General features: G+C 35.1%; 1 pseudogene; it reads left to right on the top strand.

Annotated features, from left to right (window-relative positions):
* The first annotated feature begins 339 nt into the window (after positions 1-339).
* Positions 340-1,486, top strand: LOC140603560 (actin, cytoplasmic 2-like; annotated as a pseudogene).
* The last annotated feature ends 24,649 nt before the right edge of the window (positions 1,487-26,135 follow it).

The raw sequence follows: 26,135 nt of genomic DNA, 5'->3' as shown, positions 1-26,135 counted from the left end.
CTTATTGGCGACCTTTAGAGGAGCAGGATCACTTCTACACAAAGATGTTATCATCTCAACTCTGGGCAAAGAAGGCGAAGGATCTTGTGTGATGAAAGAAGATGCATCAAACATGAAAATTTTTAAAGTAGAGTGCCAGGCTGTTTTTTGTTTTTTTGTTTGTTTGTTTGTTTGTTTTTGTTTTTTTTTTCTCCATGGTATTACCAACCATGACAGTAGGCTAAGTGTCCATGATACCAATTAAAAAAACATGGAAGTTCTCTAGCTGCAGCTGGCCTGTACTCCACGTTGTACCACCACTTGTTCTCTGATCTACTGCCAAGACCTCCACTGGCCACAATGGAAGAGGAATTAGCTGCACTTGTCGTTGACAATGGCTCTGGCATGTAGAAGGCAGGCTTTGGCAGAGGTGATGCCCCCCAAGCCATGTTTCTGTTCATTGTCGGGCAATCCTGACACCAGAGCATTATGGTGGGTATGGGCCAGAAGGACTCTTACATCAGGAATGAGACCCAACGCAAATGGGGCATCCTGACCTTCAAGTACTGCATTGGACATGGCATTGTCATCAACTGGGATGACATGAAGGAGATCCAGCACCACAACTTCTACAACAAGCTGTGCATGGCCCCTGAGGAGCTCTATATCCTGCTGACCGAGATCCCCCTGAACCTTAAGGCCAAAGGTGAGATGACTCAGATCATGTTCAAGACCTTCAACCCCCCTGCCATGTACTTGGCTATCCAGACTGTGCTGTTCCTGTATGCTGTCGTCACACCACTGGTATTGTCCTGGACATTGGGGATGGGCTCACCCACACTGTGCACATATATGAGAGACATGCCCTACCCTATACCATCCTGCTTATGGACGGATGGCCTAGACCTGATAGACCAGCTCATTGAAGATCCCCGTGGAGTGTGGCTACAGCTTCAAGACCACCCCACACACACACACACAAACCCTGAACAGGAAATCATGAATAACATCCAGAAGTTTTTCTATGTCATCCCGGATTTCAAGCAGGGGATGGCCACCCAGCATCTTCATTTTCCCGAGAGAAGAGCTGTGAGATGCCTGATGGGCAGGTGCCATCACCATTGGCAATGAGCAATTCCACTGTCCTGAGGTGCTCTTTCAGCTTTCCTTCCTGGGTCTGGAATCCTGTGATAATCATGAGACCAGTTTCAACTCTACCATGAAGTGTGAAGTTGATATCTGAAAGGACTTCTATGCTAACATAGTGCTGTTTGCTGGGACCACCATGTAACCCAGCAGTGCCAATAGGATGTGGAAGATCACAGTTCTGGCACCCAGCACAATGAAGGTCAAGATCATTGCTCCTCCTGAGTGAAAGTCCTCTGTGTGAATTGGAGGCTCCATCCTGGCCTCACTGTACACCTTCTAGCAGATGTAGATCAGTAAGCAGGAGTATGATGAGTTGGGCCCCCGTGGTCCACCTCAAACGCTTCTAAATGGACTGTGAGCAAATTCCAAAGTATAAATTTGTCCTGGCAAATATACACACCTCATGCTAGCCTCATGAAACTGGAATAAGCCTTTGAAGAGAAATTTATCTTTGAAACTTAGATCTGATATCAGTACTGAATTGCAGAACTTGTTGCTCATCTTGACCTTGTGTCCAAGTTAACTATTCCATTGGTAAATGTTTAATACCCTGTACATATCTTTGATTTAAACCCTTAGTATATGCTGCTAAGTCAATCATGGATGAGGTTGAGAACATGTTTATGGAAGAGAAATCCTTTGGTTTGAGAATCTGAGAGACCACAAGGGTCTTGATTGTGTAGCGTATTAATGTGTAAGAGTTACCTATTCCAGGACTTCTCTAGAGGCTGGCAAGGGTCCTGGACCAGTTGTCATTTCTGTCTTGCCAGTCGGAGAGGGTTGAGAAGGTCTGAGCCTTAGGACTCACTTTTCTTTCTTACCCTATGTTTTCCTGCCAGAATACCATGGATTGTTAATTGCTTTGAGTTGGAAAACACTTTGCATTTACAACTGTAAATGTATTCATCCTTTTAATTTATGTAACACTTTTGTATACAATTCTTAATTTTTTAAAAGATGACAATAAATTTTGGTTTTCTGTTTTTGATGCTTTGGTAAATGTGGTTATATAGATAAACAGTTACTAAGTAACTGTACTTACTATGTAAGTAACTAAGATAAATATATTTTTCAGATAGTTCATTGTTGGTATATAGATACACAAATGGTTTTTGTATGCTGATTTTGTACCTAAAACTATACTGAGTTTATTATTCTATCAAATTTTCTTGTAGAATCTTTAGTATTATCTATGTAAAAGATTATGTCATCAGCAAACTTACAATTTAACTATTTCATTTCTGATTTGAAAGCCTTTTATTTCTTTTTCTTGCCTAATTACTATGGCTAGTACTAACAGTACTATGTTGAATAAAAGTGGCAAGAGTGAGTACCCTTATCTCTTTCCTAATCTCAGAGGGAAAATCTTCAACTTATTATTACTAAGTATGATGTTAGTTGTTGGCTTGTCAGATACGGTTTTTATTATGTTGAGGCATGTTTATACCTAATTTGTTGAGAGTTTTTATCAAGACAGGAGGTTGAATGTTGTCAACTTCTTTTTCTGCATCTAATGAAATGATCTTATGATTTTTGTCTTTCATTCTATTAATGTGGTATATCACATTTATTGATTTGTGCATATGTAACTATTCTTGCATCTCAGGGGTATATCCTGTTAGGTCATGACATATGACCTTTTTAATGTGCTGTTGAATTTGTTTTGCCACTATTTTGTTGAGAATTTTTGCTTCTATAATAGGGATATTCTCTTGTAGTACCTTTATCTGACTTTGGTATTAGGGTAGTATTAGCCTCATAAATTATTTTGAAAGTGTCCCATCCTGAGAAGGACTGGCATCAATTCTACTTTAAGTATTTAGAATTCACAGTGCAGCCATCTGGTCCTGAGCTTTCCTTTGTTGACCAATTTTTGATTGCTGATTCAATTCCTTTACTTGTTTATTGGTTTATTCAAATTTTGATTTTTTCATGAATCAAAAGTGGTAAGTTGCATGGTTCTAGAAGTTTATGCATTTCCTCTAGGTAATCCCATTTGTTGACATAATTATTCATAGTAGTCTGCTATGATGTTTTGCATTTCTCTGGTATCAGTTGTAACCTTTCTCATTTCTGATTTTATGCATGGGAGTACTTTTCTTATTTTTTTCTTGATAATTTCAGCTGAAGGTTTGTCAATTTTTATTTATCTTTTCAAAACACACCTCTTATTATCATCGTTTTTATTTTTTATTTGATTTATTTCTTCTCGGATCTAGTTCTTTCTGCAAACTCTCTGCAAAATAACTTATTTTTTTAGGTCTTTGAGGTTTAGAATTATGTTGTTTATTTTGAGATCTTTTTTTAAATGTAGGCATTAATTACTATGAAAGTCCATGTTAACACTGCTTCTGGTACATCTCATAAGTTTTGTTATACTGTGTTTCTTTTTTGTTTGTTATATTTTTCTTATCTTTTGTTTATTGTAAGATATTTTGTAAGATAAAGTTTCCTTTTGATTTCTTCTTTGACCCATTGGTTATTCAGGAGTGTGTTTGATTTTCATGTATCGTGAATTTTCCAGAGCTCTTTTTGTTATTTCCAGTTTTATATCATTGTGGTCAGAAAGGGAAACTTGGTATGATTTCATTCTTAAATTTGTTAAGACTTGTTTTGTTACCTAACATATAATCTCTCCTTGAAAATATTCCATGTGCACTTGAGAAGAATATATTTTCTGCTTCTGTTGGATGGAGATTTCTATGTATATCTGTTGTCTATTTGGTCTAAAATACGGTTCAAGTCAACATTTTCTTTGTTGATTTGCTGTCTGGATGATCTACCCATTATTGAAAGTGGGGAACTGGAGTGTCTTACTATTATTGTATTACTATCTATTACTCTCTTCACATCTGTTAGTATTTGCTTAATATATTTATGTGCTCCACAGTTGTGGAGCAGTTGTGGAGCATACAGAGTGTATGTGTGTATGTGTGTGTCGTTGAAGCTAAAGAGAGTCTTTTATAGTTGGGTCTTGGTTTTTGTTGTTTGTTTTAGTTTTTTAATCCATTCAACATGCTGTGCCTTTTGTAAGGACTTATTTTTCTCGTCCCATTTTATTCATTGTTTTCTAGTTGATCTGTGGTTCCTTTGTTTCTTCCCCTCCTGCTGTCTTCCTTTGTGAATTGATGATTTTCTTTAAGTGGTATACTTTGATTCCCTTCTCTTTATCTCATTTTTTGGTAATCCCAAGGCTTACTTGAAACCTCTTAGAGATATAAAAGTTTACTTTTATCTGATAACATCTTAACTTTGATCACACAAAACACTACCCTTTTACTCTCCCCTACATTTTGTCTTTGATGTCAAAAATGACATCTTTTTATACTGTGTATTTATTAACAATTTTTTATAGTTGCTGCTCTTTTAAATGCCTATGTCCTTTAATCTTTATACTAGAGTTATGTGGTTAACATGCCACCGTATTTCACTATTGAAGTGTTCTGAATCTGACTATATACTCAGCGTGTTGTATTTTTTACATGTCTTTATGGTACTAATTACTATCCTTTCATTTCAGCTTGAAGTACACCCCTAGGATTTCTTGTAAGGCAGGTCTAATGGTATGAAATCCCTTAATTTTTGTGTGTTTGGGAAACTCTTCATATCACCTTTGTTTCTGAAGGACAACTTTGTTGAGTAAAGTATTCTTGGCATTATTTTGTCTTTTAGCATTTTGGATATATCATTGCAGTCACCTGGCTTGCAAAGTCTTTGCTGAGAAATCTGATAGCTTTTAGGAGTTCATGCTAGTGTACAGCTGGAGTGGCTAGCATATATGAATCCAGGGGTGAAGACCAATGATTGGTGATAGGGCCAAATTCAGGCTCACAGGAAGTTGTAGGGGCTTTAGATGTCTATGTGCACTTCTATGGCTGCAGGGTGTCACAATGGATATGCATATAGCAGTGGAGGAGGCCAATGACAGAATTCAGGCAATTGGTAAACAGGTACATGACTGGAGGCCTAGTGCCAATTGTATACATGGTGATAGGGGTGGACTCTTGGAATTTAGAGTGGCATTGGGCAGTTGTGTAGTGGCAGAGGCCTGGCCTGGCTGCCTGCTTGAATCCCAGGTTTTGATAGGGGTTGGGGGAAAGACCAAGAAGGATTGATTCTTGATTGATTGATTTTGATTTTGATTTTTGCAGGGGCAGGGACCAGGAAAGATTTCAATGGTAGCGTCTGCAAATGTGTATATCTGTGAAAGTAAAGCTGATGAAATCTGTGGGGGCTCTGTAGAGGCTGTGCTGGCTGTTGGTTTCTTCAGTGGCAAAAGATGCTAGGGTCCTCTGTGGAATGGGTCACTGGAAATTGTGATCACTCCCACTGCATAGTTGATACTGGTACCCCTTATTCTTCTTCTGTGTTTCCAGCTTTCTCTATATCTCAGAACTGCTGTTTTCTGGGTGGAGTAAAAGCGAAGTGGGTTCTTTATATATAGTGCCCTCAAGGGTTAGGGAAGCTGGTTATTCACCCTGCATTCACTTTTCCCGGGGAAGGGTGGAGTGATCTTTCTAGTTGGTTAGTTCCTTCTTGATGCTAAGTAGTGTGAGACTCCAGGTGGGAAGGTAGGGAGGTGGTCAGTGATACAGACAAAATGAAGCTGTTCTTCATTTTTCGTGTAATTATTATCAGGTCTTTTTTTCTATCATTGGTGAAGCTTCATTGGTGAAGTTTCTTAAGTGGACACTTTGCTCTCCCAGAACTGTTTTGGTTTATAGAAAGCTCTCTTTATTGTTGATCTTTGAGAGGTAATAGAAGCTGGGGTCTCCTAATTTGCCATCTTGGTGATGTCACACTTCTTACATTTTTTTTCTTTCATGCAATATTTCCCCATCCATATGCCAGTGCAAGTGTTTCTAATACAGTAGTAGCTTTACCATGTAGTTTAATATTTAGCAAAATAAGTGATCCTGATCATTATTCACCTCTTTTGGATGTTCTAGTTATTCTTTTTTTTTTAATTGAAGCATAAGAGACATACAAAGTTATATTAGTTTTAGGTGTACAACATATTGATTTAAGAATTCTATACATTCCTCAGTCACCATACAACATTGTTATAATATCCATTGGCTATATTCTCTATGCTGTCCTTTTCATCTCCATGACTTATGTATTTTGAGATTTATATTTTAGAGAGAGAGCACGAATGGGGGGAGAAGCAGAGGGAGAGGGAGAGGGAAGATTCTCAGGCAGACTCCACATTGAGCACAAAAGCCCAAACTGGGGCTCAGTCTCACAACCCTGAGATCATGACCTAAGCTGAAACCAAGAGTTGGGCCCTTAATTAACTGAGCCACTCAGGTGCCCCATCTCTACGACTTAAATATTTTATAAATGAAAGTTTGCACCTTTCAAAAAAAAAGAGAAAGTTTGCACCTTTCAATCCCCTTTATCTATTTCACCCCTCCCCACCCACTTCCTCTCTGGCAACCACTACTTTGTTCCCTGTGTTTAGATGTCTGATTTTATGTTTTGTTTTTGTTCTTGTTTGTTTAAAGATTCCACATATAAATATGCGAAATCATGTGATGTTTGTCTTTCTCAGTTTTACCTATTTCACTTAGCATAATATCCTCCAGGTCTATCCATGTTGTCACAAATGGCAAGATCTCATCTATTTTTTTTTTTTTTTTTGGTTGCTGAGTAATATTCCAGTGTGTGTGTCTGTGTGTGTAAGTATCACATCTTATTGATGGACATTTAGGTTGCTTCCATATCTTGGCTATAGTAAATACTGCTGCAATTAATGTAGTGCATATATCTTTTTGAATTAGTATTTTCATTTTCTATGGGTTCATATCCAGTAGTGGAATTACTGAATCTTATGGTATTTCTATTTTTAATTTTTTTTTGAGGAATTGCCATACTGTTTTCCCCAGTGGCCATGACAATTTACATTCCTATCAACAGCACAGGAGGGTTCCTTTTGCTATCCACATCCTCACCAACATTGTTATTCCTGTGTTTTTGATTTTAGCCATTCTGACAGGTCTGTGATAATATCTCCTTGTGGTTTTCATTTGCATTTCCTTGATGATTAGCGATGTTGAGCATCTTTTCGTGTATCTGTTGGGTATCTTTATGTCATCCTTAAAAAATGTTGAAGTTTCCTCATTTTTAATCAGATTATTTGTTGTTTTGGTGTTGAATTGTGTAAGTTCTTTGTATATTTTAGATATTAAATCCTTACCAGATATATCATTTACAGATATCTTCTTTCTCTCAGTAGGTTGCATTTTCATTTTTGCTTTTGTTTCCCTTGTCTGAGGAGACATATCTAGAAAAATGTTGATAAGGCCAATGTCCCCAAAAATTAATGCTTGTTTTTTCTTTTAAGAGGTTTATGGTTTTATGTCTCACATTTAGGTCTTTAATCTTTTGAGTTTATTTTTGAGTATGGTATAAGAAATTGGTCCATTTTCATTCTTTTACATGTAGACGTACAGTTTTCCTAACACCACTTATTGAAAAGACTATTTTTCCCTGTTGTTTGTTTTTGCCTCCTTTGTTGATCATAGAAGTATGGGTTTATTTCTGGGTTATTTATCCCATTTCTTTGATCTGTGCGTCTATTTTTATGGCAATACCATGCCATTTTTGTGGCTATTTGGAATCTTTTGTAGTTCCACACAATTTTTAGTAGTATTTGTCCTAGCACTATGACAAATGTAGTATTTTGATAGGGATTGCATTGAATCTGTAGATTGATTTGGGTAGTATAGACTTTTTAACAGTATTACTTATTCCGATTCATGACCATGGAATATCTTTCCACTTGTTTGTGTTGTCTTCAATTTCTTTCATCAGTATTTTATAGTTTTCATTTAGTTCTTTTACCCCTTTAAGTTTATTTCCTAGATATTTTATTATTTTTGGTACAATTGTAAATAGATTGTTTTCTTAATTTCTCTTCTGTTAATTATTATTAGGGTATAGAAACACAACCAATTTCCATATAGTAATATTGTATGCTGAAACTTTATTCATTTTTTACTTCTAATAGATTTTTGGTAGAGTCCTTAGTATTTTCTATGTATAATAGGTCATCTGCAAATAGTGACAGTTTTATTTCTCCCTTACCAATTTGGATTCCTTTTATATCTTTTCCTTGTTTGATTACTGTGGCTAGAGCATGCAGTACTATTGGAATAAAAATGCCAAGAACAGACAGCTTTGTCTGGTTCCTGATCTTAGAGGAAAAATTTTCAGTATTTCACCATTGAGTATGATGCTGGCTCTAGGTTTTCATATATGACCTTTATTATGTTGAGATATGTTCCCCCTAACCCCATTTTGTTGAAAGTTTTTATCATAAAAGGATGTTTTATTTTGTCAAAGCTTTTTCTGTACCTGTGAGATGAACCTATGTATATTTTTTACCCTTTCTCTTTTTTAACATGATGCATCATATTGATTTGCAAATATTGAACCACCCTTGCTCCTTAGAATGAATGCAATTAGATCATGGTGAATATTTTTTTGATGTACTATTGAATATACTAATATTTTGTTGATGATTTTTGCATCTATATGTTCATCAGAGATATTGGCCTGTAGTTTTCTCTTTTTTCCTTCCTTTTTTTTTCTTTTTTGTATTGTCTTTTGAATTTGAAAGCTTTCCTTCTTTTTTTTTTTTTGAACTAGTTTGAGAAAAATACTTATTATCTCTTCAAGTATTGATATATTTTTCAACTTTGAAGCTGTTTATTTCTGAACTTTTACTTGTTGGGTGTTTTTTGATTACCAATTTAATTTCATTACTTGTAATTGGTCTGTTCAAATTTTCTTTTCATGATTTAGTTTCAGAAGATTGCATTTTTTCTAGGTATGTATCCATTTATCTTACGTTTTCCAATTTGTTAGCATATAATTCATGATAATCTCTTATAGTTCTTTGTATTTCTGTGATATCATTATCTCTGCTTAATTTCCAATTTTATTTATTTGGGTCCTCTCTTCTTGACAAGTCTGGGTAAGGTTAACCAATTTTATCTTTTCAAAAAACCAGCTCTTGGTGTCATTGATATTTTTGTTGTCTTTTTTAGTCTCTATTTCATTTATTTATGCTCTAGTATTTTTAATTTCCTTCCTTTCATTAACTTTGGGCTTTGTTCACTTTTGAGCTCCTTTAGGTGTAAGGTTAGGTTGTTTATTTGTAGAACTTTCTTATTTTTTTATGTTGGCCTGTATTACTATAAACTTCCCTCTTAGAATTGCTTTTACTGTTTCCCAAAGATTTTAGACCAGTGTGTTTTCATTTCCTTTGTCTTCATGTAACTTTATATTTCTTTTTTGATTTCTTCCTTGAGTCGTTAGTATTTAGTTGCGTGATGTTTAGCCTCTGAATGTTTGTGGGGTTATTTTTTTCATTTTTTTCCCTGATGTCTAGCTACTCTTACGTGTTAGTTTACAAAATGCATTTTAGAATAATTTTGACATCTTAAAGTAACAAATTCCTCTAAAGATTTTGATGTCATTCCCTAAAGATTCTGGTGTGTTTCAAAATACAAATATGCATCTTATGTATATGAATGGGGATTCATCCTAACTGTATACTGCAACTTTAGAATTAGCTATTATACATTCCTTTATTCACTCAATTATTGTTAAGTGCCTACTACATACCATTTACTGTGCTTTGCATTGGACATACAAAATAATGTGACCAAAAAAATAATAATAATGTGACTTGTTTTCATGGAAACTATATTGTAAGAGAGGAAGAGAGATAGAAAATAAAATATATTTTATTCTATATATATTTGTCAGCTATTGCCACAATAATGATTTAAAATAAGTTGCCGTAAGATGTGGTGGCTTATAAGAATAAACACTTGCTTTTCTTGATCTTTGCTCAGGGAATGTATTTGGATGACTTTGTTTCAGGGTATAGGTAGCTTGGTGTTGGCTTGAGGTTCCAGGTTGGATTCTGTCCCATAGGTTTTGTATTTTGAACAGCAACTACTCAGACATGTCCTTCTCCCAGTAGAATCTTTTTTTTTTTCCCACAGTAGAATCTGAGAGTCCTAGGGACAAACCAAACTCTAAGGACTTGTACAAAGCCTCTGTTTATATCACATCTATTCACATTCCCTTGGCCAAATTAGGTCACATGGTCAGGGAGGGATATTTTGCCTGAGAGTGCTTGACAAGAATATAATCCATTGAAATATATTAGAAGATGATAAATTCTATGATTAAAACAAAACAATAGAGCAGGGGAAACGGTATTGAGGGTTTTGAAGAATTGAGTTGTAATTTAAATAGTGTGGTCTGAATAGTCCTCACCAAGATGGCATTTAAGCATAGATCTGAGGGAGTTCTCTATGTGGATACCGGAAAGAATAGTATCTAGATAGAGGGAACACCCTATGCATAGTCCTAAATTGTGCATTTATCTACTATTTTAAGGAACAAAAAGTACACAGCATGGTTGTAGTAAAAAAAGGGGGGGTGCAGAGGTAGAATAAAGTAGAATAGGGATTAGAGACCTAACTGGAAGCCAGATCTTTCAGGATTATATAGGTTGTCATGCAATCTTTGGCTTCTACTGAGTGAGTTGAGGAACGATGGCAGGATTTGATTAGAGAGTCAAACAATCTGATTCACTCTGGCTTTAGTGCTGAGATGAGAGTGTATGCAAGTAAGGGTAGAAGTAGGAAGACCAATTAGGACATTATTGCTGGAGTCTAAGTGTGAGATAACGGTGCCTAGGACCAAGGTTGTAGCAAAGGAGGTGAAATTATACTTTGAGTAAATGAATATTTTTATGTTTGAAAGATATGCTTAAACGTTTTATTGATTGAAATGTATAAGAAAATGGTTTGGAAACACTAAAAAGTATTGCTGAAACTACTTATAATATGAAAGACTGGAATACATTTTAGCTTTCTCTGCAATTCATTTCCTACTGGGTTCTTACCAATTGTCAACTGCCAACCCTCTATATTTTAGTGCAAAACTAATTACAGCTCATTGAAAATCTTTTATGCAACACATTTCTTCATGCCAGTCACTATGATATTATATGCATCAGTGACTGTAGTGCATATGATTTCTACATTCCTGAAGCTTATCCTCTAATCTGGGAAAGAAACAATATGCACATATACAAACATTTATCTAAATATTTATTTTAGATAAATTGTCTGAAAGAAATTAATGGAGTGGTAGTCAAATGTGTACAAAGTAATGTGCAAAAGTGCATCAAGGGAGGTAATTTCTATTCTGGGGCCTAAAATTTGAAGAGGTCAGCTTTGCAAGGAACAGAGAGAGGAGATCCACAATTTACACAAAGCCAAGAACATACATGACGGTCCTAGTAAATGTGCTAAAATATATGCCTGCTTTTTCATAAATGATAATGCATAAGTGTATTTTATTATTACTGTTTTAAATTTGTCCTTTAAACACTAACCAATTTGGTACCTATTGAGAGAGGGATAAAGAATCACTAAATCTTTTTTGCACATTAAAAATAATCTTTGTGGGATCCCTGGGTAGCGCAGCGGTTTAGCGCCTGTCTTTGGTCCAGGGCGCGATCCTGGAGACCTGGAATCGAATCCCACGTCAGGCTCCCGGTGCATGGAGCCTGCTTCTCCCTCTGCCTGTGTCTCTGCCTCTCTCTCTCTCTCTCTATGACTATCATAAATAAATAAAAAATTAAAAAATATATATTAAAAAAGTAAAAATAAAAAAAATAAAAATAATCTTTATAATCACATTTGTCTCAGAACTTAACAGAGTACCTATGTTCTCTTCTTGAAATATTATATCCAGGATATATCTTTATAATTGGAAGAAATTAACTCTCAAAACTCACATTTACTTCATTTGATATTGCCATAAATAAAGGAGTATTATATGGTATTTACTAGCCCAGGCAAGGAAGCTAACCAGGCTGAGTGGAAAACAGGCTTTGCCCCTTATGAGCAGAATGACCTGGAACAAGTTACTTAATCTCTAGGTGTCTCAATTTCCTCATCAGTACAATGAGAGTTGTTGCAAGCATTAGATTTATACATCTAAAATCTTGTCATTAATGTCTGGCATATAGAAGATAATTCATAAGTGACTTTTATAGCCCACATTATTACATAATTCCATTTATAATTAATTTTGTTTTAATAAAGTAAACTTTATAATATGTGAAAGAGAACCCAAAAAAGAACAATTTTAGGATATTAACACATTTTGTATGATAGCGTAAAAAGTATTCCCTGGAGAGCTATCTAAACAGTGTTACAACAATAGCCATAGTTTGCTTTAGCTATTCAAGTCTCTATGATTATTTGGAAATCCTAGCTATTTAATGGTAATTATTGAAGTTAATTAATAGAACATAATTCTTACATATAACTCATTAAATATTAAATGACTCTACTGGGTCAATTAACAAGTAAGTCTCTAATTCAAATACAGGCAGAGGTAAAGCTACTTATAGAAAAGTACAATGCAATAGTCATAAACTATTTGTCTCATCCACAGCGGAAAGAGAATTTAAAACTGCCATTCTACATTTTACTCCACTTTCAAATTTGGCCTATCTTTGGCAAATCCAAAGAGCCTTGAGCAAAAGACATAGTGGACAAAACTGTGGTAAAGACAGTCTTGTCCAGAACACTGCTTTATTTATTGTATTTAAAGGAGAGAGACTTATTAAATAGTGGGCAAACCACTCTCTTCTAGATTCTGGAATTTTTTTGGATAGTAATACTTTAATGTATCTTGCCATTAAATCAACATCATGTTTCTTATCTACTTTTACTTTCACATTAGTTATGAAAAAATTGTTAAAGGCTATTTAATAGTGTTAAACCAAGTGTTTTGGCCGCTATGAAACTGAAGTATGGTATGAGGCTTGTCCTCAAAGATCCTTGAGTCTGCTAAGGAGGAACAATATCCATTGTTAAATAAAATGTTGGCAGGTAGGTTTCATGAGAAATACTTCAGGGCTTCACAGGAGAGAGATTACCATTCTAATGAGGATTAAAAGGGGTTGAAATGTGAATGCCTTATGGGGGACAGGCAGGTAAATTAGAAGAGTAAGGTAGTCTAAGTGGAAGATAGAGGAATACATAATATATGCAACCTATACACATTCTTCATACCCCCAAAGAAATATCCTCTATTTACTTGAACTTTAAGGCTCTCTTATTTTATACACATTTTTCAACTTTTGATGCAAAGAAATAGGGAAAATTTAAAAATTAAAAAAAATAACCACACAAATTAATGAAAAATTTTAAAAAATCAGGGCAAGAGTGACAATACATGGCAAAGAGGATTAGTCTTCCTGTTAATAAGACAGCAGGGAAGATGGAGATAGTGGTGGTTTGGAGGAGGCTGGTATTGTAAGTCTTACTCTTGGCAATGTTCCAGCTGATAGGTGAACAACTAATATTGTGGGCTGGTAGTACCAGATCTTCTGACTTTCAAGGGAAGCTAGAGTTCAGGCTTTGAATATAAAACATCGCAATTTTTAAAAGTTGGATCAAGCTATTAAAAAATGAAAAAATAATGTCTGAACCACGCAAAATGCATATGCTGGCTGAATTCAGCTATACAGGAGGAAGCAATTTGCAGCTGCTCCCTGAGGTAATGTTTTGCTAGGTTTTGAAAAAATAATAGAAAATTTTACCTCAATGATGATCATTTCTACAAGTCTGTATTTGGCTTAGGTTCACAGTTAATACAATATAAGGCAAGAACTGTCAGGGTGGCACACATTTATATAATCTATTTCTTCCTTAAAACCTTTCTTTGCTATGGAGCTAAGAAAGAGCAAGAATGACATGGACACTTGTGCAATGTGGGAATATATGATCCTAATCTGTGCTTTAATACCTTTACCAAAAACATCAATGCCCTGTGTAACAAATGTATGAACCAGTTTGTGGGTGCCATTGCCTCCCAGAAAGAATTTCTGTGAGTTATTAGATATAAAACCTTGCCATTTGCACAAAAGGTGATAAAACACATACTTTCTAAACCAAAGGGATAGTCTACTCATGACAAATGAAGCATACTGAGACTGAGAAGTATTAACTCTGTAAGTTGCACTATTTCCTTCACAGACTTCTTTCCATAAGCCTTTGGTTAAAATCCCATAAATAACTAATCAGATGAGCAATATACCCCAAGGGTTCTCCAATAATATTTGAAATGTTTTCATTTTTAAACACAGTTTGGTTGAGAATATAAATTATCACTATTTAAAGAAATCAGGTTTTCTCATTCTCAAGAAACATGCCAATAAATAAAAACATAATTTTGAAATCTTTGTCTGGGATGTCTAATTGGCAGAAGGAAAAATTCTCTTCCACAAAAGGTCTTTTTTCTCAGGTGGCATTGTATTATGATTTCTTATTTAAAACTATTTCCCCAGGAATATTTTTCAAATGACCCAGCACCGTAATTCTGTTTCAATGCCTCAGCATCATTTTCAAACACTGACTGATAAAACATTTAAGGATGGTTTTACTTCATTTACTGGGTCTTGCTTTTTTCCATTTCCTAAAAAATACATATATATATATTTTTTTTTTCCTCTCCCTTCCCCTTTCTCTTGTATGCTCTTTCTGGCCCCTCTCTTTGTACTGGAGCATATTCCCTTAACTTCACTAAACCCTTGAACTTAATAGATCCCCCAGAAGTCTCCCCCCTTTACTTCAAGCTCTCCAGGGACTGTATTTCATGGCAAAACCCTATTAGCTTATTTTGATGTTTTTATCTTTCTGTGATTAGGAACCAGTCCATGCAGCCAAAACAGACAATTTTCTGAGGGCACTAAGTGGGTTTTCAAATCTCCTGTGAGGAGGAATGAGCTTCAATAAAACATTAGGCCACTACCAAAGTTGACTGGCTTGAGCGATGTAACATCTTCTGTGGTTCCTGCCTTTTACTGTAAGTTTACACTCCCATGAACATTAACTCTGCCCAGCTCTAGTGCTTAAGTGAAGGTTTGCACGCAAATATGGCCTCCATGAAAGTTACCTCGGGGCTAAAGTACTTCCATCATCGACAAAATTAAGCGTCACACTAAGTCTCTGGTGGTTTAGTTGGCCTCCGATTCAGTTGTGGTTCATGTTTTATTAATGTGGTGAGATTGTCCTTTATTTTCAGCCTTCCACAGCAGGTGAGCTTGTCATATTCACTAAGAGAGAAGGAGAGAAGATTGCCAACCACTTGCGTGAATTGTTTCCACAGCTCTTAATTTCTGTTGAGATGCACGCAATATAAACAAAGTTTTACTTAACTGCTGGAACATTTGTCAAGGATTTGATACACGCAAACCTCCATTTCTATGCTATGCTATGAAAACCTTGCAGTGCCACTCCTCTGAGTAACCCTGTGCATGCCAAGCAGAATCCCAGAATTAAGGTCTTTGAACACATCCTCTGGCTTTAACTAGTGGAAGGAAATCTCACTACCCAGAAAACTAGATGGGTGGCCTGGATGGAGATGGAAAGAAGTTAAATCACAGTCAGCTGGAGTAGAGGGGATCTGGTCCCTCCTGAGGTTTACCTTTGCTCCAGCCAATTTTCCTGTGGTGTTTTTTTTTTTTTTCTTTCTTTTTTTTTTTAAGTCTAGAAAATGCCAAATCCTTAAAGTTATCACACACGTTAAAAGCTAAGATCTTTAAGTTTCTAATCTGTTAGACAGATCTTCAAATTTTATTTTATTTTCTGTAGCCAACGTATCAGTGAATACAAAGATTATCTTTCTTATTAACAGAAATTAAAAATTGTCAAGTTATGAGAATCCTTACTGTGTTTCATCTCTTAACATAAGCATTCCTCCTTTTATTGAAATATTTTCTGCAATTTCAGTTTTTTTTTTTCTTGAATTTGCGAAAACCTATAGTTTAAAAAAGCAGGGTTACAAATTCTGTACTATAAGTAATAACAGCATTCTGGTCAATGGATTTTGTGTATTAATCTAATTCTGTGTATTAATCTAAGTAGGTAATATGGGTTGAGAAAATCAGCCAACTCTATCATTGCTTTCTTTTCCTTTTTCATGAAATTATAATATAAGATTTTGGTGAAAAACATACTCAGTTTTGAATTTTAAAAATTAAACAGTAGAGGCACCTGGGTGGCTCAGTTGGTTAAGCATCTAACTTTGACTAGGGCCATGATTTGGGGTCCTAGGATGCAGCCAGCTGTTAAGCTCCACGCTCAGTGGGCGTCTGCTTGTTTCTCTCCCCGCCCTCTGCTCATTCTCTCTCTTTCTCTGTTAAATAAAATCCTTTAAAAGTCAATGTGTTTAGTATTTATATTCATTTTATTTTCTCTAAAAAATGTTGCATTCTTGTATCTCAATTCTCAAGGCTATACCTCCATAATCCATAATGCAAGTCAGGGAATGCTTTCTTCATTATCCAATATGTTAATTTATTCATTGAATCATAGAAAAAATAGCTGCTATTAATGTTTTTAAAATTTTCTGGTCTTGGGATCCTTAGGTGGCTCAGTGGTTTAGTGCTAGCCTTTGGCCCAGGGTGTGATCCTGGAGACCCAGGATCAAGTCCCACGTCAGGCTTCTGCATGTAGCCTGCTTCTCCGTCTGCCTGTGTCTCTGCCTCTCTTTCTCTCTCTGTGTCTCTCATGAATAAATAAATAAAATCTTAAAAAAAAAAAATTCTGGTCTTGACTTATCTAGTTTGGCTATATATGCAAATAGGTTTACAAATTTTTTAGTTTGACTATATGTTAATTAAATGAATATTTCCAAATCTCCTCTTTTTTAAATTTGTGCTTTGGGAATCTTTATCTATGATTTCTAATTCTGTTTTTTGATTTAGTTACCTTTAATCAAAATTTTTAGAATAAACAAATGATATGTAGAAGTTGAAGTTCATGGTTGACACTACTATAGCTGTGAAACTGCTGCTTTATATATACATATATATATATAAATTTATATACAGCAGCTTGATTAACGTTACCTCAGGAATCTAGAATTAATGTAAAAAAAAATTACTATTTTCACATCATTAAAGTGGTTGTCTTTTTAATTGCCACTTGATTGTTAACATATACCTCGTAAAGAATCATGTCATAATTCTAATATTGGGAAATACTTTGTATTTTTTTCTTCTAATCAATGTTTTGGAACTCTATTTCATTTATATTTACAAATTTGTTATTTTAAATGGAGAATTATTTTAAGTTACCTAAACAGAAAAAAAAAAAAAAAAAACTTTTAAAAAGACCAGAAGTAGTTTCAAATACAATGCATTTCCATGTGAAGGCTACTATTTAGTGTTCTAGAGAGAAGTCTTTCAGGTACCTTATCCATAATCTGAACTCAGAAATAGCTGCTTTATCAAGCTTTATTTAGAACCATTGCTTTGACTCCTGCTCACCAAGGGGGTAATATCCTCTGACATTGCCATTCATGTCATTATTTGAGGAAGAGCATGTGCTCTGGAATCACACAGACAGGTTTAATTCCTGTTCCATCTCTCCCTAAGTAAAGAGCATTGGGTAAGTTACTTAAACCACATTCAATTTCTCCATCGATAGCATGAAGATATTAATAGTTCCCTTCTAAAATTGTGATGATTAAATTGCTGCTCTTTTTATGACAATGTGTACTAACATAAGGTGTTGGCACTTTACAGTAGACAAAATTCTAAAGATGTTCCCCCATGATTTCTGTCCCTTGATTCTTAAACATGAATCTAAGTGCTGTTGTAAAGGGACTTTGCCCTCAACATAGGGTGATTATCCTTGATTATCTGGGTAGACCCAGGCTAAACACCTGGGTCCTTAAAAGTAGAGCTGTTTCTCCAGTTGCAGTCAGAGAAAGGCTACAGATGTGGGTGGCAGGAGGCAGAAGAGAGATGACCATGCAGAACAGGTCAGAGATTGAGAGTGTGTGAACTAGCCCTGTGTTGCTGGAGGGGTTGCATGTGAAACAGCAAGAAGAACGTGGGCAGGGCCTAAGAGCAAAGTCAGGGCCCTGGCTGGTAGGAATGAAACAGGGACCTCTTTCCCCTAACTGCAAAGAACTGAATTTAGCCAACAACCTAAATGAGCTTGGAAGCACATTCAGCCTCGGAGCCTTGGGAAAAAAAATGCAGCCTCGCTGACAGGTTGATTTCAGCCTTGTGAGACTCTTAGCAGAGCGCCAGCTGAGTTGTGCTTTGCCTGGACTTCTGACCCATGAAAAATGTGAGCTAATAAATAGGATGTCTTTACTAATTGACTTGAATACACAGATAGTGAAGAAATGAAGGTGTTATAGGATAATACACAAATATTAAAGAAACCCACGCATGATAAGATTGAAAACGTTAAAACCAACTTTCAGAGAAAGTCGGTGAACTTTTTCTCTCTTTTCAACCTACCATGGTGACACGCACAAAAGCAGGGAGGGATGAGGATGCAACGGTTGCAAGCTATTTGACGCATCCTAACTGTAGTTAAGCAGATTGCACAGAGGGCCTAGTGTTATGAAAGCCAAGGTGAGAGATAAAGCTGGCTCAGAAAAGAAGTGAAGGGGATAGCAAATTAAGAGAGAGAGAGAGAGACAGCGATTTTGTGCTGTATTGGATAAAGTTTGCAGCCAATTAATGACTCAAGAAATACTTCTAGTGTGCATTGGTACTGATGCAGCTGTAGCTAATTTTGGCTTCAGATAGAACTAGACTTAAAACGTTGATTATTCGTCTCCCTGAGGATCCATGAGGTTAAATCTGTCACTTCCTCTTTGTTTCTATTCAAATATCCCGTTATGAGCGAGACCTGCCCTAATACTCTAAAGAAGTGCAAAATAACCTTCCATGTATCTCACTTCTGTCCTCTTTGTAAGTTTTCTTTTTCTCCATGGAACTCATGCAGAAAATGTTTACTTGATTATCTTTCTCTCACACTCGAATGCATGCTTCAGGAACACAGGAAGCATGTTTGTACACTGCTCTGTCTCTAGCATCTAGAGAATTACGTAAGTTGCTGAATAGATTGTTGAGTGGATGAAAGAAAAATCTAAACACTTGATTTCTGTTTGGAATATCCTCCCTCGGTGTCATCAAAGTACTTCCTTGCATCATTCCTCTTCAGGCTTTCCAAAATGTATATAAAATAAGTGAACCTGTATCAAACTCAGTTAAAACTCAAACTCATTAAAATATTTCTAAAAAAAAACAAAAAAAAAATATTTCTAGAGAAATTTTGTCCAACAGCCTAATTAGTGTGATAATATTTTCATTATTTTTGGGGGTTTAGTAACTTTGACCATTTATTTAGAGAATGGTTTATTTGATCCACTGTAAATTTAATTCTAAGGACAAATGATTCTATTCTAATACTCTGTGTGTCATGCCTCATGTTATCATCAACACCATTTGCAAAGAAATTATGTATTTTTAAAAATCTAAATTCTAATCCCACTGAGCTGAGTGGATTCACACTTTTATGTAAGAGAAGAGTTTATTTAAAAACAATGGAGTTGTAAAAGCTGTTCTGCATTATGCAGTGAGACTAGCATTTAGTCCACCAAGCTAAGGAAAATAGTAAGGGACAAATGTTTGCTGACTAATGAGAATGCAGGCAAGTTCTTACCAGCTTTTTACTAAAAGAACTAGTCCACAGATTGCATTTTTGTCTTGTAGCATTGTTTATTAGTGCTGTCTGATTTTTTTCTTATTGTTATGTGGCTAAACAATTTTAGCACTTCAAGCCAGAGAGAATTCAGATGCTGATTTATCTGGGTTCTTTGAAGTTTATTCCTGCACATTTTTGAACCTTAACATTTTGGTCTCTTTTACTACATAGTTCACATTTTCTTTGAAATATAGGGCTAACTAGCAACCAGGATTATTTGTGTAAGATGAGTTCCTTCTGTGCAGTACCACCCATAAACAATGCATATGGTTGAATAATGCAAGTTGAAAATCTGAATCACATTTTAAAATGGCTATAATGTAACACAGACTAAAATCCGTTCCCGCTACTTAATTAGATTTATTTTTACGAGAAGATGCTCAAGATTATTTCACTTGAGATATTATTTTAGGCTTTCTTCTAGAGTGCAATAATTATTGACACTATTTTTAGCTAACCACAGCATTTTGACTGAGAAGTAATTCTATCATCACATTTCTGTCACATGGTATAACTAATAGGCTAAATTTTTCCAGCAAAGTGAGTTAGATGTGTAAAAACAATTCAAAGCCAGTAAATGCAGTTACTTGGAAACATTATAAGGAAATGTCACACAATAACATTTACCTGCTATGTTTTATTCTTTAACCCTCAAGCACTTTTGTTGTTTCCTGAGCTGAGATTAGTAACTTGAAAAGCTTTTATTAAACATGCACAATCTAAATGAAACACTCACCCAACTGTAAATTCTCTCAATTAGACTTCCTGCAAATGACAAGTGAGTGTGAATGTGCAATAAACCTTTGAATACCAGTGATTTAGGGCTAAGCAGAACTAGAGGATTTCTAGTAACAGTTTGAACGCAATTGATTGTGTGGTAAAAGGCAAGAAAAGTGGGTGGTGGCTCCTTGTTTGCCCTTTCATGCCTTAAATCAAGAGAGGATACTTGCAATGCAAAATTTATATTAATGTGCTTTGAGCAACAATTTAGGGCACAGAAAAGACACAACAACTCATAGATTAACAGTTGCATTATTTCAAGTCACCAGACCTCAACTCCTTTTCAGCAGTATAAGAATTACTTGTAGATAAGAAAAATTCATCCAAAGTGTCATTTATTTGCTTTTTGTTTGTATGGAGGAACAATTTATGGTATTTCTTTATGGACCATAATTGACTTGCCTTAGACTTTCTGATAGAAGCTTACTGTATGTAATGGAATTACTTTGGTCCACATTAGCAATTTTAAAATTTGATGGTGGCAGCCAAACATCTCTGCTAAATATGGTATTTGGCATTTATATTTATTTTCTGGAGTTCTATGTTTAATCTCCTGCGGAGAAAATTGTAGGTCTTGTAAAATTTGTAGATCAATGGCATGGTCTTGAAAAGTGACATGGTCTTGAAAAATGAACAATATTTGTCTTTTAAATAGGAAGACTGCAATATTGACTTTTAAAAATATTTTATTTTGAAATATACATATACCTTTAAAATTAAGTACAGCACTAAAACCTAAATTTTGATTATTTATAAACACACACAAACATCATACCAGGTTACATGGTGACAGCAAGTGACCTCAAATTGATGTGACCAATTTTAACTCTAATTCTCATACTAAAAATTATGAGTATGAGCAAAAATCATTCTAATCTGGCAGTGCCAAACTAGAAGTGGTTAGGAGCTCACCACAGGCAGGAGTTGAGAAGACTTTTATAGAAATGGAATGGAAGCAAAGCCAAGAAATTATGGTTGGCTGTAGTGTAAGCATTTGCCTTGTAGGGAAAACCTTGCTAGCTGTCTGGGATTACTATTTCTTAAATTTTGATTTCTTAACCTTGCAGGATTTCTAGGCTTAGGTTTTGGTTTCCTTATGAAGGCCACTGAGGTATTGAAGCCACCTCAGACTAATGGCCTCTTTAATTAAGTTAAAAATTCTCATTCACGTTGGTGTCCATTACCAGATAGAAACAGGGGATTTCAAACATGATCATGTAAGGATCTATGCTGATAGATCCTAAAAGCTGGCCCTTAAACAATTTCAGAAGGAAAGTTAGCTCTGGCAATTCTTAGTCCAAAGGTGATACATGTTATGTTCACTTACAATGAACAAACAGCTAGTTTTGTTTGTTTTTAGTTTCCAGGAGGAAGGTGAAAATTTTCAAAATACTACCTGGTTTTACAGTTCTCTCTTAGCACAATTTTCAGATAAATCACAATTGGCATTGTGCCACTAAATGCAAGGATAACAAGTTGCCAAAATTGTATGCACATATTTATATGGATGCTTATACATTGACATTGTTCCACCATTCCATAGTGAGGTTGTGTCAGTTTGCTGCTCTTAAAATACCACTAAATTGCAAACATTTACCAACCTCCATGACATGTAAAAATAATAAGTTCAACTATACTTCAGTAATAAATAAGCAGTCAGCTAATATAGGGGTTGTCAAACTACAGCCTGATGGCCAAATAAGGCTTGCAAGCTCCTTTCGTATGTTTCATTAAGAATGATTTTTACATTTTTAAATGGTTAAAAAAAATCAAGAGAAAATATTTTGCAACACACAAAAACAATATAAAATTCAAATTTCAGTCTCTAGGAGTAAAGTTGTATTATGATATAGCTCTAGCTGTTGGTTTATGTTGTCTGACTGTGTTTGTGGTATAAAAGCAGAGTTGATAGTTGGTACAGAGACCATATGGCCCTAAAGCTGAAGATTCTTACTGCTATTTCATTTATGGAAGAAAGTTCTTTGGCCCCTGAGCTAAAAAGTCTGCTTATTTAGCTTGAGCTTGCCTAGGAGCAATCTTCTCCACCTGTCTCTCATTTCTCTTGGAGCTAATGGGCATGCTTCTCTCATGGCAATGATGACATGCATGACTATTTGTATCTCATGAAGACATTCTGGAATGCACATACAGAGGAAATTTGGCAATAGAAAAATTTGAATTATCTTACGCCTGACAAAATTTAGGTCAAAGATGCCAAAAACATAGGTTCTCCTGGAATAGCTGCTATTTTTTTTTTTTTTGAATGATTAAAATGTGACAGACACCTGGTGTGCATTTTCTGGTTTAATTCTGGGCATTGAGATGCAAAATGCATTAGATAACGCCACAAATTTTTATACCTAGTAAAATAATAAAATTAAGATTAGAACTCCAGGTCTGTGTGCAGTAGGCACGACCGTACACCATGGTAAAGCGCAGGCAAGTTCTAGTTTTTGTGTATCATCCAGCCTAATGATCAGGAGTTCTTCCTTTGTTCTTAAAATTGATTTGGATGATAAATTAGATGGTCATTCTAGTATAAGTCCAACTCTTTCACTATGTCTTCTTATATTAAAGCAGAACAGGAAGCTAAATGTAAAAAGCCCCATACCATCTACTGACCTTCCTTTGTCCTTAGCCAAAATGTATTTATAAAAGACTTATTTCTAGAAATAAAATCCCTTTTTCTCAGGATTTAGGCCTTTTATTTCCATTTTTAGACATGAGGAAATTTTCACTACACTGATCCCAGCATGGTGGGACTCATTTGAGTTACCTAACATGTTGAAACATTATTCTCTTATTCCTATGCATTCTGGAGCTGATCAATCTTGTATTTTGGAACAGACATTTTCTAATATATCTGTTTTTGGGTGTTTTGACATTTTGAGAGTTGGTTGTACGTGGTTTATATACATACACCAGTAATAGGAATTAATCTTGGGAGATTTTCACACTAAAGCTGATTTTTACTATTATCTGCATTAGAATTGATTTCTCATTTGTCTACATGAATCAAAGTATGATATATGTAATCCGACAAATTTACACTCATAACCAAATATTGTTAAATGGAAGGCTATGGAGAAATATGGGGTTTGACTTTCAGTAATAGAAGGTAAAGCTTGAGTTATTTACTAATTTAAAATGTTAATGAGTCCTTAAGCTTAATAGTTTATAATTACAATAAGTGTAGAAATTTCACTACTTTACTGCTTTCTTTGAACGTAAGCATTAGTTTTTCTGGCTCCAAACCAAATCATATGCAGAGTCTGGTACTCAATTAACATTTATTGACTAACTGACTGACTGACTGATTGACTTAATGCACAAATGCAGTGCCCTTAGAAGGTAAATTTGAGTTTTTATTTTATTAGAATTCAATGATGAATCTGTTTATTTTTTTCCACTTTTTTCAGAAGGAAGTTTTATTAATAAAACCATTGTGATAGATGAGCTAGATTAATATATGCAAACAGAAAATATAATCAATAAAACTGCGGATTTCTTTTAAAAAGCATCATAGGAATATAAGAAAGAAAACTTGGGACACCTGTGTGCCTCAGTCGATTAAGCATCCGACTCTTGATTTTGGCTCAGGTTGTGATCTCATGGTTAGAAAATCGAGATCAGCATTGGGTTCCATACTCAACAGAGCATCTGCTTGAACATTCTCTCCAACTTCACCTCTCCCTATTATCTCTGTCTCTGTCTCTCTCTTTAAAATTAAAAAAAAAAAAAAAAAGCGCCACTCTGCAGTTATAGGACTATGATCTTGAAAACATCCATAGTTGGAAAATCTTCAGCTAAAGATCTGTAGAACGATCTTATATTAAAATAGAACAGGGAGGGCTAAAGTAAATCTATGTAGGTGTATACACTTTTTTTTTTTTTTACTTTTCTTAAAATATGTAATAGAAAAGATGTGTATTTACTAGATTAATGTGTGTTTTTTTTTTCAACCACAGGAAAATATATTATCCAATGTCTTATATTCTTCTTTCTTAATTGTACAATCATGATGCGGAAAAATATATTAGTTTCTCTCTGCTGAAAGGAATCCGAGGTGAAAATAGATTCTCATTGGAAAAAAACATGCATGTGAGATAGTATTCATGTAATCATGTGTAGCATACCACAGTCACATTCTTCTTTCAGTAGTTTGGGGAATTGTTGCTGTTTAAATGTGTGATTTTCAACATCATGTGGATAACAATTGTAAAATCCTTTTTATGGGTTATTAAGAAAAGATAAGTCATGCCCATAATTCTCAAGTAAGTCAAGGATGGAAATAATGAACTTTAGTTGTTGTTGTTTCTGTTATGCTCAGATTGTTATTTTTTGGAGCAGCTGTTCTGGGTAACTCCCAAGTTAGGCAGTGATTATCGAATTAGATGACAGAACTAAATTTTAAATGCAAGCCATTGAGAGAGAAGTACAGTAAAGAGAAAGGTGATGGCATGCATGCTGGCATAGGTCTTCTACCTATGACAGAGCAGTCTGGTTGGTGTCCTTAGGAAATAAGCCACTGGGGAAGGACACACCAATGAGGACTCCTCAACTGTGGCTTGCTCACTCCGCAAGTCTGGAGCCTTTGCAAGACCAGAGCTAGTGCCAGATAGAAAGGAGACTGAGATGGAGCTAGAATGGAGAGCAATACTGAGAGGAAGGGTATATTTTTGTTTTGATTAGTTTTCTAAATTCAGAAAGAATTAAACTTCAGGGAAAGAAAAAAAGAGTTTCAAGATATGTGAGAATATTTTTTCCCTTTTTTTAAAAAAACTTACCTGCAAGAGAAGCAAGCAATACAAATTAATTATATCATTTATTAAGCATACATTTGGTGCATGCCATGAGTAAGATATGAATCAGATATACTTTCTCTTAGAGGGGATACAAAACACACATAAGTAGCTTTAATACTGAAAAGAAAATACTGTTATGAAAGTATTATATTTGGGGCACATGGGTGGATCAGTCGATTAAGTGTCTGCCTTTGGCTCAGGTTTTGGGATCTAGCCCCACATCCCTCTGCTCATCAGGGAGCCTGCTTCTCCCTCTGCTGTTCCTCCTGCATATGCTCTCTGGCTCTTTCTCTCTGTCAAATAAATAATTAAAATCTTTTAAAAATATTATTATATTTTTTGTGATCTCTAAGGCTATTAATATCTTGATATTTTCCTAATGACCAGTGCATATAGGTCTGTCCAACAAACAAACCACTTTCAAACAAAAAGGGGAGCAGAAGTATCCAATATTCTAAAAAGAAGTAACCAAAAAACCTATCACAATACTTATGATACCTGAGTCAAAAAATAGAAGCATTTAGTTTCAAGTCCTTTGTAGAATAACCACAACAAAGTCTGAATAGGTAAATAAATTGTAAAATTATTGTAATATTTAAATTGATGTCCACTTTTAATATTTTGTATGATATATGTAGGTTATATCAATACATACAATTTTCTAGAATTTTAAACTCCAAAGAACCTAGAAATGATCTGGTAAATCTTTTGTTTTTGATTTGTGGAAATTGAAACGCTGGGAAAGTGTGACTTTTGTGATATCATTAATTTCTGGCACAAAACTAAAAACTCAAGGTCT

The sequence above is a fragment of the Canis lupus genome, chromosome 14 (assembly GCF_048164855.1).
Source record: "Canis lupus baileyi chromosome 14, mCanLup2.hap1, whole genome shotgun sequence".
NCBI classification, from domain to species: Eukaryota; Metazoa; Chordata; class Mammalia; order Carnivora; family Canidae; genus Canis; species Canis lupus.
This window is presented reverse-complemented; position numbering and strand designations above follow the sequence as displayed.